Here is a 9,517-nt window from a genome sequence, read left to right as displayed (position 1 = left end):
CACACACACACACACACACACACACACACACACACACACACACACACCAAAAGCAGCATCACCAGCCGAAGGATTGCTGATTGGAACACGAGAAACGGACAAAACCAATGTGGATATATTTGAATTGGACGGGAGGAGGGAACGTGGGCAATCTATTTGATTTCTATGTGTATTTCTTGGAGCCAAATTAAATATTGAAAACCTTTTGCATGCTCGAGTAAACGGAAAATTATATCCGAATAAAATTATTGCTAGGCCATTCGTAGATTTTCAGCTAGAATTTAACGCTCGTTCTCTCTCTTCCTTTGCACGACTCTTTCTCTGATTTGTCTGTCTCTTTCACTCATTTCGCTTCGGTCGTGTCTATAATCTCAAGCATATTGCAGACCATCGAAAAATGTTGCTGACTCTTTTTCATTTACATTTTGATCCCTTTCCGTTCCCGAATATATATACACACATATATATGTATTTATCTTCGATTTAGCATCAGTATGGATTTATGCGGACCGAAGAACGCAAAACTTTCTCGGTTCAGCTTTGTTTCGCACAAAGTCTACGTTGATTCGTTTATTTAATGCAATATAGTCGGGCTGGCGATCTGATCAACGGCTCTATTGATTATCATGATAATTTAGCATAACATTTCTAACTGCTTCGTCCAATGACCAAATATTATGCACACGTCGCCGATTCATTGAACGGCATTGGATTTAGATGGGATTCAATTGATATACCGATTCGCATTGCGCTTATATTTCCATTTCGATCACAATCGAACAACAGCAAAGCTCTCTGCCAAACTATTCGGCCAATTCATTATTTCAATCATCTATTATAAATAAGATTAGTCGTAGCGACAACGGTGCCGGCAAAAGATTATCGCCATTCAATCTAAAGTGCGAGATCATTAATCATTGAAATGGTCGTCTTCGTCGTTGTCTGAATTGACACTCGACTCAAATTGGATTTTTGTTTGCCAATTGAATTGAATTGAATTGAATTGTTCGTCGCTTATTTGCAAGGAAGAGTTTTGAAATAGTTTTCATCGATGAGCGCACCCTTAGAAATTGCTACTGCACAATGAAAGTGTTTCATTTCAAACTCTTATTATAAATTGGTTTCAATTCTTATTGAACAAAACAAAACCGATGATAAAAAGAAGAAGAAGAAGAATGAATTACCTTGTGACACTTGCTGGCTAAAGTTCAATCCAATTCGAATTTACCTGGAATATAAAAAAGCGAAAAAATATTTGAACTATAAGAAAACAAAATGCAACAAAATTGAACAAGAAAAACTTGGTGTAAATTGAATAATTTCACGCTCGTATGACGGAACATAGAAAAAAAGCCACCTGAACGTGTGAACGCTTGTAGTAAAAAAAAATATGATTCAGTTGGCTTCCGTCACATCGCATGAGCTTAGCATTGCACAAGAGTGAGAGACAGTGAGAAATACATGGTTGCTCATGAGATTGTCAGCCACTACATCAGGTATGATGCAGAGAAAGTGAGAAAAACACCTCATTGAAATAAATGGACCCATTGAAATGTCAAATGTTCTTATATTTTACTGAAGTTTGAACAAGCCGCGCGACATTACAAAACTTTCGGGCACTAGCCTGAGTTGTTGTTATCGCTGTTGTATGACAATTGCTGACTCGAGTCGCACACCGCACCGATATCACTTCGAAATTTGTTGCTGAAACCTCTGTCAAACGGTGGCATTTGCTGATTTTATGATTGTAGCAGCAGCAGCAACAACAACAACAGTGGCCGCAGCTTATTGAAATCAATTAAAATGCTCTCCAAATCGCTCCATATATTCACCGGTTATCTTTTCAATCGCCAAGATACAATGTTTCACTTGCAATTTTCCAAATCATGCTGTCAACATTCTTAATGAACAAGTTGACACACACACGAAAAATATGTTGTACACATACACTCGTGTTCACTCGAGCTCGATTGCTCGTGAGATACGGCGAACAGAATAAAACAAAAAAAAACACACACACACAAATAGTTCTGTGTCTCTAGTCTAAATTCATTATGCATTCGGGTGTTGGCATATTTACGACACACGCTGCAAACGTATCAAATGGAGACATTAAATGGAAAGTGAGGTAATACATGCATTATGTGCATTTGAAATGGCAGTCAAGAGAAGGAAAAAAAGACACGCGGAGACGCGCGTGAGTGTGTGTGTGTGTGTGTGTGTGTGTATTTGCGCGTGCATGAGAAATCTAACTCGAAAAAAATTGCAGGTGCAAGGAAAAGTGAGCGCGAAACGAATGCTTCAACCGAAAATGTTTGCGATAGAAAGGGAGCAAGGAGAGAACGCGATAGAGAGAGGGAAAGATCGTGAGCTGCAAATGAGCATCAAAGCGACAATCTTTACGGAACAAATAATGAACATAAATCATTTGGCATTTGATGCAAAAACATAGATACAGACATGTCAATTTGCTACAAACAACACACCAAATCGAGGCAAAAAGCAACAACGAACGACAAATAAAGAAAACATACAGCACAATGTTTGACTAAATATGTTAGCAGTATGTTTTCCGTAATGATTTAATTGATTTCATTAAAACGGTGTATGAAAATGCTAATTTAATTTTGTGACTTATTTAATGTGTAAATATCACAAGTGAAACGGGTGCTGTTGGCTGTTGGTTTTTTTTTTGCTTCAACGTTTCTAATTGACATTATTTGACGTGTTTGTTGTTGTAGCCGTGGCTTGTTTTCTCGTTCGCACGAACACATGCAATCAAGCGAAATGAGGAAAAGCACCGTAAAATTGTTCGAAAGGAAAATCAATTTGCGTGGGACATTCGAAAGGGAGCGCGACAGAACGAATGAACATACGAACAAAAAACCCGTGTGCTTAATACGCGTTGACAACCAAACAGAATAAATGGCGCTTTGCTATATATACAGTTTACACATATCTCGACCACGCTATGGCTAGCTAGTTCATTGATGATCTCTACTAAACATGCAAACGACGCAAAAACCGTGCACATTGCACACACACACACACACACACACGACCCTTTTCGTGAAATAGAATGGCGATGGCCGAATATGCAAAACAAAACGGTAGCATGCATCCATTAATCGGCATTTGACAATGTGGCTCCCGGTCTGGGTTCGATGCGTGGCGTTTCAGGATTCGATGCATCTTTTTTGTCGACCCTGGAAAAAAAATTCACACCAAATCCACCAATCAATCTCCTCCATCGGGACAACAAACGTGATGAGTGCAACCTTGGTTTACGAAGCCATTTAATTTGGCTTGACTCGATTAAATTACACTGATTGAACGATGGTTTCATCGTTTTTGTTTCTGTATCACTGGTCCTTCGGTTTTAGTCTAGGATGTGTTTTTCCACGCGCGCTTTCAATCAATTTCGACTTTTTGTCACATAACATTTCCCATTCCGATTCCATGGTGGATACAATTAGACGAGAAAAAAAAACGAATATTAGAGACATGCTCTAGCTGTCGATAAGTTTTCACAACTTTTGATGTTTTTTTGCTTAGAAATTCACCAATTGAAAACGGTCAAATGAATCACATTTAATCAGATATGGAGTCCGTTTTCCCCGCATTCAGTCGATGCATTTTGGTGTCGTCGTCTTCAAAACAACATTTCAATGCATTCACTCTCTATCATAATGTTTACATTTTCCGTTTAGCTTTTGATGTTTTTGCTTGTGTTTTTTTTTTCTGCCATTCAATATGGTGAAGTTGTTTGTCTCATTGTTCGACAATACTTCTCGCATTGCATTCACAATTTGGTGACGATGCGTTCACGTAAATCTATCCAGTACACTCGATTTCACATACACTCTCGTCGCACTCTCTGCCGATATATGATTTTTCAATACGTACAAATAAATTTGCAGGAAATGTAAATCTATTTTTTCGAGTGCGAATCCTTGCAGTGAAGATATGCTATCTCTTTCGTTTCGGATTTTTTGTTGCCGCGGATGATCGTGTGTCTCATTGATGGCGATGGCAACAATAACAAGGACGACAACGACAAAGACGATGGTTCATTGTCAATGGGAATGTTGTGTAAGTGTTTTTCGTTGTTTTTAGCGTTTTCCGCTCCATCTTTTTATCGGGTGCTATTATTTTTCGACACGGCAAGCAAATAGCACAAAGGGTACATTTTCTCAATAAAAATAAATGAAGCGTTTCCATATGATATGCATGGTTTATATGTATGTGTGTGTGTCACCCTTGCTGTTCTCTATCTCTCTCTCTCTCTCTCTAGCCTTCGTTCTTCGTGCTTTTCTACCATCCATATCAATCTTCCATATATATGTATGTATCGATATGTGGCACACACTGGAAATGCAATTGCTGAACAGACCAATGTGAGAACATCTTTTCTATATTCTATGCATAACATATTTTATTAAGCGAACAGCGAACGCGTGCAGAGATATTGTGAGAACGATGATACCACGTATGAAACGTTGCTGCTGCGAATTCCATTTGTTCGATGAAATTCGGATGTTGGATGCATACGCGTCACTTTGTTTCACATTCGCCGGATTTTGTGCATATAAAGTCACTGCACATACACAGAGACATACGTATATCGCCAAACTATCGCTCTCATATAAGTCAGCCAAAGCATTTCATTTTATTTCAGTCTTTATCATTCGGTGATTTTGTGTGTGTATTGTTTTTTTTCGTTCTTCGTTCACGACTTCTCTATTGTTCTCTGTTTAGTCTGTCGCTTGGCGTGTGTTCATCGTTTTTTGTGTCGCGTCGATGTGAATTGTGCTTTCAATGCATGTGCCATGGAATTGGGATCGTCAATGGTCGGGTGTGTGTGTGTGTGTGTGTGTGTGTGTGTGTGTGTGTGTGTGTGTGTTTGTATTGTAATGTGCAATGTGAATCCATTTGGTTTTTTGCGAATAACATATTCGCCAAATAGTTTTCTTCCCGCACGCGTTTTGCATTCATGCAAATTCGTTCGCAATTCGCCGGGATGTCGCACGAGCGCGAACATTTTTAGACATTTATGCTCTAATATTTTTGTGTGTCGATTGTATCATATGTACGTACACCGACAACACATTCCCGTGCTCTTCCTAGTGCTCCTCTTTCTCTATCTCTCACGCGCCCTACATGCACCATTGAGTTGGGATTTATTCATTGTGCATTTGATTTTTTTTTTCGGTTGGTCTTTTTTGTTTGCTCGGTTTTTATTTCACTCGTTCAGTTATATTGTTTGTAATAGATTTCTTTATCGTTCCATTGACACCAAGCTGACACCAAAACATACTAAAACATATTAAAATTTTCAAACTTAGATAGCATCCCATTTATTGTTACTGCCACTGTGTGTGTACGTATGTATGAATTGAATCCCCTGAACTCATTCGTTGGATTGACTTGCTGAGTATGTGCTTTTTTACTCGCTCTTTTTCTCTCTCTCTTTTCGTTGGCGATGCTTTCTCAAAGTTTCAAAATCTCTGTTGAATGCGATTTGCCGAAGTTTTTGCTGCTTCGAGGATTATTTTGTAACGCAAGCGAATTTGGCAAATAACAAACCATTTCTCATTCAATTTTGCTTCAAGTATGGGATTTATTCGCCAAACCATTCCGTTTTTTTCTCTCTTTCTCTCTGCTTCTGTCGCGCGAGCCAGTGAATGCATGCACAAAAAACACAGCTAGAGAGAGAGAGAGAGAAAAAAAAATTGCATTGAGAGCTGTTCGGTGCATATCAGAGTGTATGCGATGTACACAAAATAGAGAGATAGCATTTTAATGCCAACAACTCATGCGATGGTACAAGTGCGACAAAGTCAATTAGAGGTGATAAATAGTCTGTTTACATATTTTGCCAGCCTCAAAAATCATATTTGACTTCCGTGTGCCCGTCCGTTCACACATACACACATTACTTCATCACAAATATGGGCAACGATCCAAAAAGTAAATTCTAATCCGAAAATGGTGAGCGAAAATGTTTTACAAACTACTGGAATTTTATTACCGAAATTATGTGATATGGGAAATGAGTGGTGTATTGTGTTTGTTGTGCGACATTGTCACCTTTCGTCTGTCTCTTGTCGCATTCGAATCATCATCATCATCACTCAGGTTAAAATGTGCATGTGTGCATGCGATAGAGCGAAATGGGAGCGAGAGGCGGAGAGAGAGATAGGGTTTTGTGTCGTGAGGGTTTTGTGTAACAAGCGGATTTGTTTGGGAATTTCTGAAATAGTATCGGCCCGGTTTTATTTTGATAGCTGCAAGTAAAATGGACACCGTCCAAATCATGCATGCTTACATACACATGGAGCGAGACCGTGCCATAAATATATTTGTGCAAACCGAGAGCAATACAATTCAGTTAGGAAATTTTTCCATTACAGTTCAAGTCATAGAGAGATAGAGAGTTAGATATTTAGCCCGTAATGGTTGTGGCCAGTCGCCCTCGGTGTCGTTCTTGTTCACAATGCCATATTCCAAATGCTTTAGTCTTTCAATCTCTCTCAATCGCGCGCGCACGCGCTCCCCCTGCCCCTGTCCGAATGCGCTCGTATAAAAAGCAGCACATCAACAACACACTCTCCATACTTAATTGGATTTATATGCTGTGCACTGAACTTTGAGGTAATTTATTTTATGAGCAAACCATAATATTTTATGTGTATGTGTTTTCTGCTACTTTTGAATTTTCCAAAACTTTTCCAACTCTTCTTCGGCCCGTTAGTATGTGTGTATCTGTTTTGTTGTGGTTGATAGTGTATATTGTGCTCGTTTTATCGGTCACCCTTTTGGGTACTCTACATTTTTTTTTGTTCTTTGCTTTTCCCGAACAAATGTATACAAAACAGATTCATTCGACTCTTTTGGCCATTGCAAATGGTAAATTACTGTTCTTGTGCATCGTCATTTTTGGCGTCTTTTTTGTTCGGTTTCGGTTTGTGTGCCAGTAAAACGCTATTCTTTACACAGGCAAGTTTTTGGTACTTGAAATTCAAAATGATGTGTTTTTGTGTGTCACTTGTCGGTGAAAATACGTAACATTCAAGAATTCATTCGAAAAGTGTTGCGAAATTTTCGGAGCTCTACTACTCCACTTTCATTCTGAAATTAGAGCCTTCCTTTTGATGCTAATGTCAATTTGCAGTGTAAATATCACACTGTAAGCTGCTCATTTTCGAGCTTTTTGCACAATTTCATTGCCATCATTACCTGGCATTTGGATGCTTATGGCTTGTTGGCAGGAAACATGAATTCTCGAACTATGGCATTTGTCAATCGGTCTGACTACACACGCAAAAGCTCGATAGTAATTATGAAGATTTCAAAAACAATAGCTATAATACATTGGATAAGTGTTTGTGACTTAGCGCTTGCTTGCGAACGTGTAATCAACACAAAATGGCCAATAAGAAAAGTCATTTGTCTCGATTATATTTCGAGTCATTGCGACGAATGAAATGTTGTTCAGACGGAACAAAAAATGCACACACACACACACACTTGATTGAGTTTATGTTTTGTGTGTCTTTTTGCAAATCCCTGCATGTTCGTTTCTCATTTCTTTTTCTGATTCGATTCGATTCGATTCTTCTCATCCGTTTGCACGAATATCTCAATCGCTTCTTGTCGGTTTGTGGTGTGTGGATCGAGTGTGTGCCACCAGTATTTGACATGGGTCGCAGGAGGTAACTGAACGCAAAAAAGTATATTGCACTTTCGACAAATCGCAAATCTTTATCAATTCGGTGAGTATATATATATATATATATATATATGTATGTGTGTGTGTGTGTGTGGCTCTGGTTTCTTGTTTGCTCGCTCGTCTTCGTTTCATTTTATTTCAATGGTGAATCCCAGTGAGTCTGTTGTATCTCTATCTTATGTTCAATGCACGATTGGATTTTTGGTACGGTAATCCATAGCTAGTAGCTACAATCTGTATTTGAAAAGTTTTTGCTGGGCAAAAAGAAAGAGGGAGGAGGAGAGTGAGAGAGAAATCTACTGCGTGATTACTGATTCGAGTGTTGTGCAGAATCGATTTGCTTTGTATATGTTCCGTCTTTTCGATCGGATGAAAGAATATACGAGTTCTTTCTCTTTTCTTATTTTGCGCCCATTTCGTGGCGAACGAAGCTCAGCTGGAGCTGATGAGCGGGCAAGTGAGCGAGCGTGTGCTCTGCTTTGAGGGAATTTGAATTAAGTTAATTCAATTGACACCGGCAATTCGCTTAGACTCAACGGCACATCGATGTGCCAAAAATCACTGTAATCCCACTTTCTCCACTGTTCTTCGCAATCGTCGTCGTCGTCGTCGTCATCGTCATCGTCATCGTGGCAATTGCAAAGATCTACTCGGATGTGTAAGCGTTTTGTGAAATGATTCTAATCTAAAACCGAAAGACAATATTGGTATATTGGCGCTGTCGATGAATGGCATACGATTGTGCAAAGTTCTCAATGCAGTCGTTACTTGCACGATTGCCTCAATCATTATCTCTCTTGCTCTCTCCTTCTCCCTTATTCTTTCCACTTACATGAAACTCGCATTTTCGGCGGATTGTTTGCGAGCAAATACACACGCACACACTAAAGTGAACGCGCTGTCATCAACGTTTGCATAGCGAATGCAATTTAAATGGTTTATGGTACATTTCTGCGTAAACGAATCATACTCATCATATCATTTGCATATCGATTTACCAGGCGATGTGGCAAATTTGATTGGAAATTTCCATCGAATAACTTCCAATGTGGGAATTAGTTAATTAGCCATCATCCATCAATATTATTAAGTAGTTTATTGTCTACAGCTTTTGCTTCCAACGCACAAACACACACATACGCACGGATATGTGCAAGCGAACGCTGAAAAAAAAATCCACTACTCAGTGGCAGAACAATTTATGTATTTTTACTGATTCTTGATTGAGATCACTTTGGAAAATGGCTGGGAATTAAATGGCAATCGTACGCACGACTCTTTCTCACCCTCACACACACTCGTTTACATCGGCTCTTGCTTGCCCGGTCCATTCCAATAAAATGCCATGGAAGATTGATTGCAATCGAACTGTAAATTAAACTCAGTCGATAACATATGTAAACAGTCCGTGATTGACAACAACAAAATTGCTTATTTCATCAGCAAAGAGAAAAACCCCGACCCGTCCGATCGGCATAATGCAATTAAATAGTTACGCATGCATTGCAATACAGTGTGTTTATGTCATTTATTCGGTGCATGTGTGTGTGTGAATGTTTGGTTTTTTTTTTCGTATATTACATTCCAGTGCTCTCGTTGTTGTTTTTCTCTCCGGCTGTATTTTTAACAACGATCGAAAGAATGGTAAAATTGAGTAGAGGATGGATTTGGTGGCGTCCATTATACGTATACAAAACCATAAGGTACAAATTGCAATTTTCCATCGAATTCGATGTGATAAAATGAGAGGTAGCAGCAACAGCAACAACAAAAAACTTTTAATTT

At 39.0% G+C, this 9,517-nt stretch overlaps 1 protein-coding gene across 4 annotated transcripts in view; it reads right to left on the bottom strand.

Annotated features, from left to right (window-relative positions):
* LOC129577211 (uncharacterized) overlaps positions 1-9,517 on the bottom strand; it is a 134,863-nt gene that overhangs the window by 51,374 nt on the left and 73,972 nt on the right. For 3 of the 4 annotated variants that reach the window (XM_055463855.1, XM_055463854.1, XM_055463852.1), the window contains one exon: positions 1,185-1,228. The exons of the other annotated variant lie outside the window; for it this stretch is intronic. The gene's annotated coding sequence lies outside the window, so the exon portion shown is untranslated. The remainder of the gene's footprint in view (positions 1-1,184; positions 1,229-9,517) is intronic. 4 annotated transcript variants of the gene reach the window in all.

This window comes from Sitodiplosis mosellana, unplaced genomic scaffold (genome assembly GCF_009176505.1).
Source record: "Sitodiplosis mosellana isolate CC-2019 unplaced genomic scaffold, AAFC_SMos_1.0 Smas_scaffold_6197, whole genome shotgun sequence".
Taxonomy (NCBI): Eukaryota; Metazoa; Arthropoda; class Insecta; order Diptera; family Cecidomyiidae; genus Sitodiplosis; species Sitodiplosis mosellana.
This window is presented reverse-complemented; position numbering and strand designations above follow the sequence as displayed.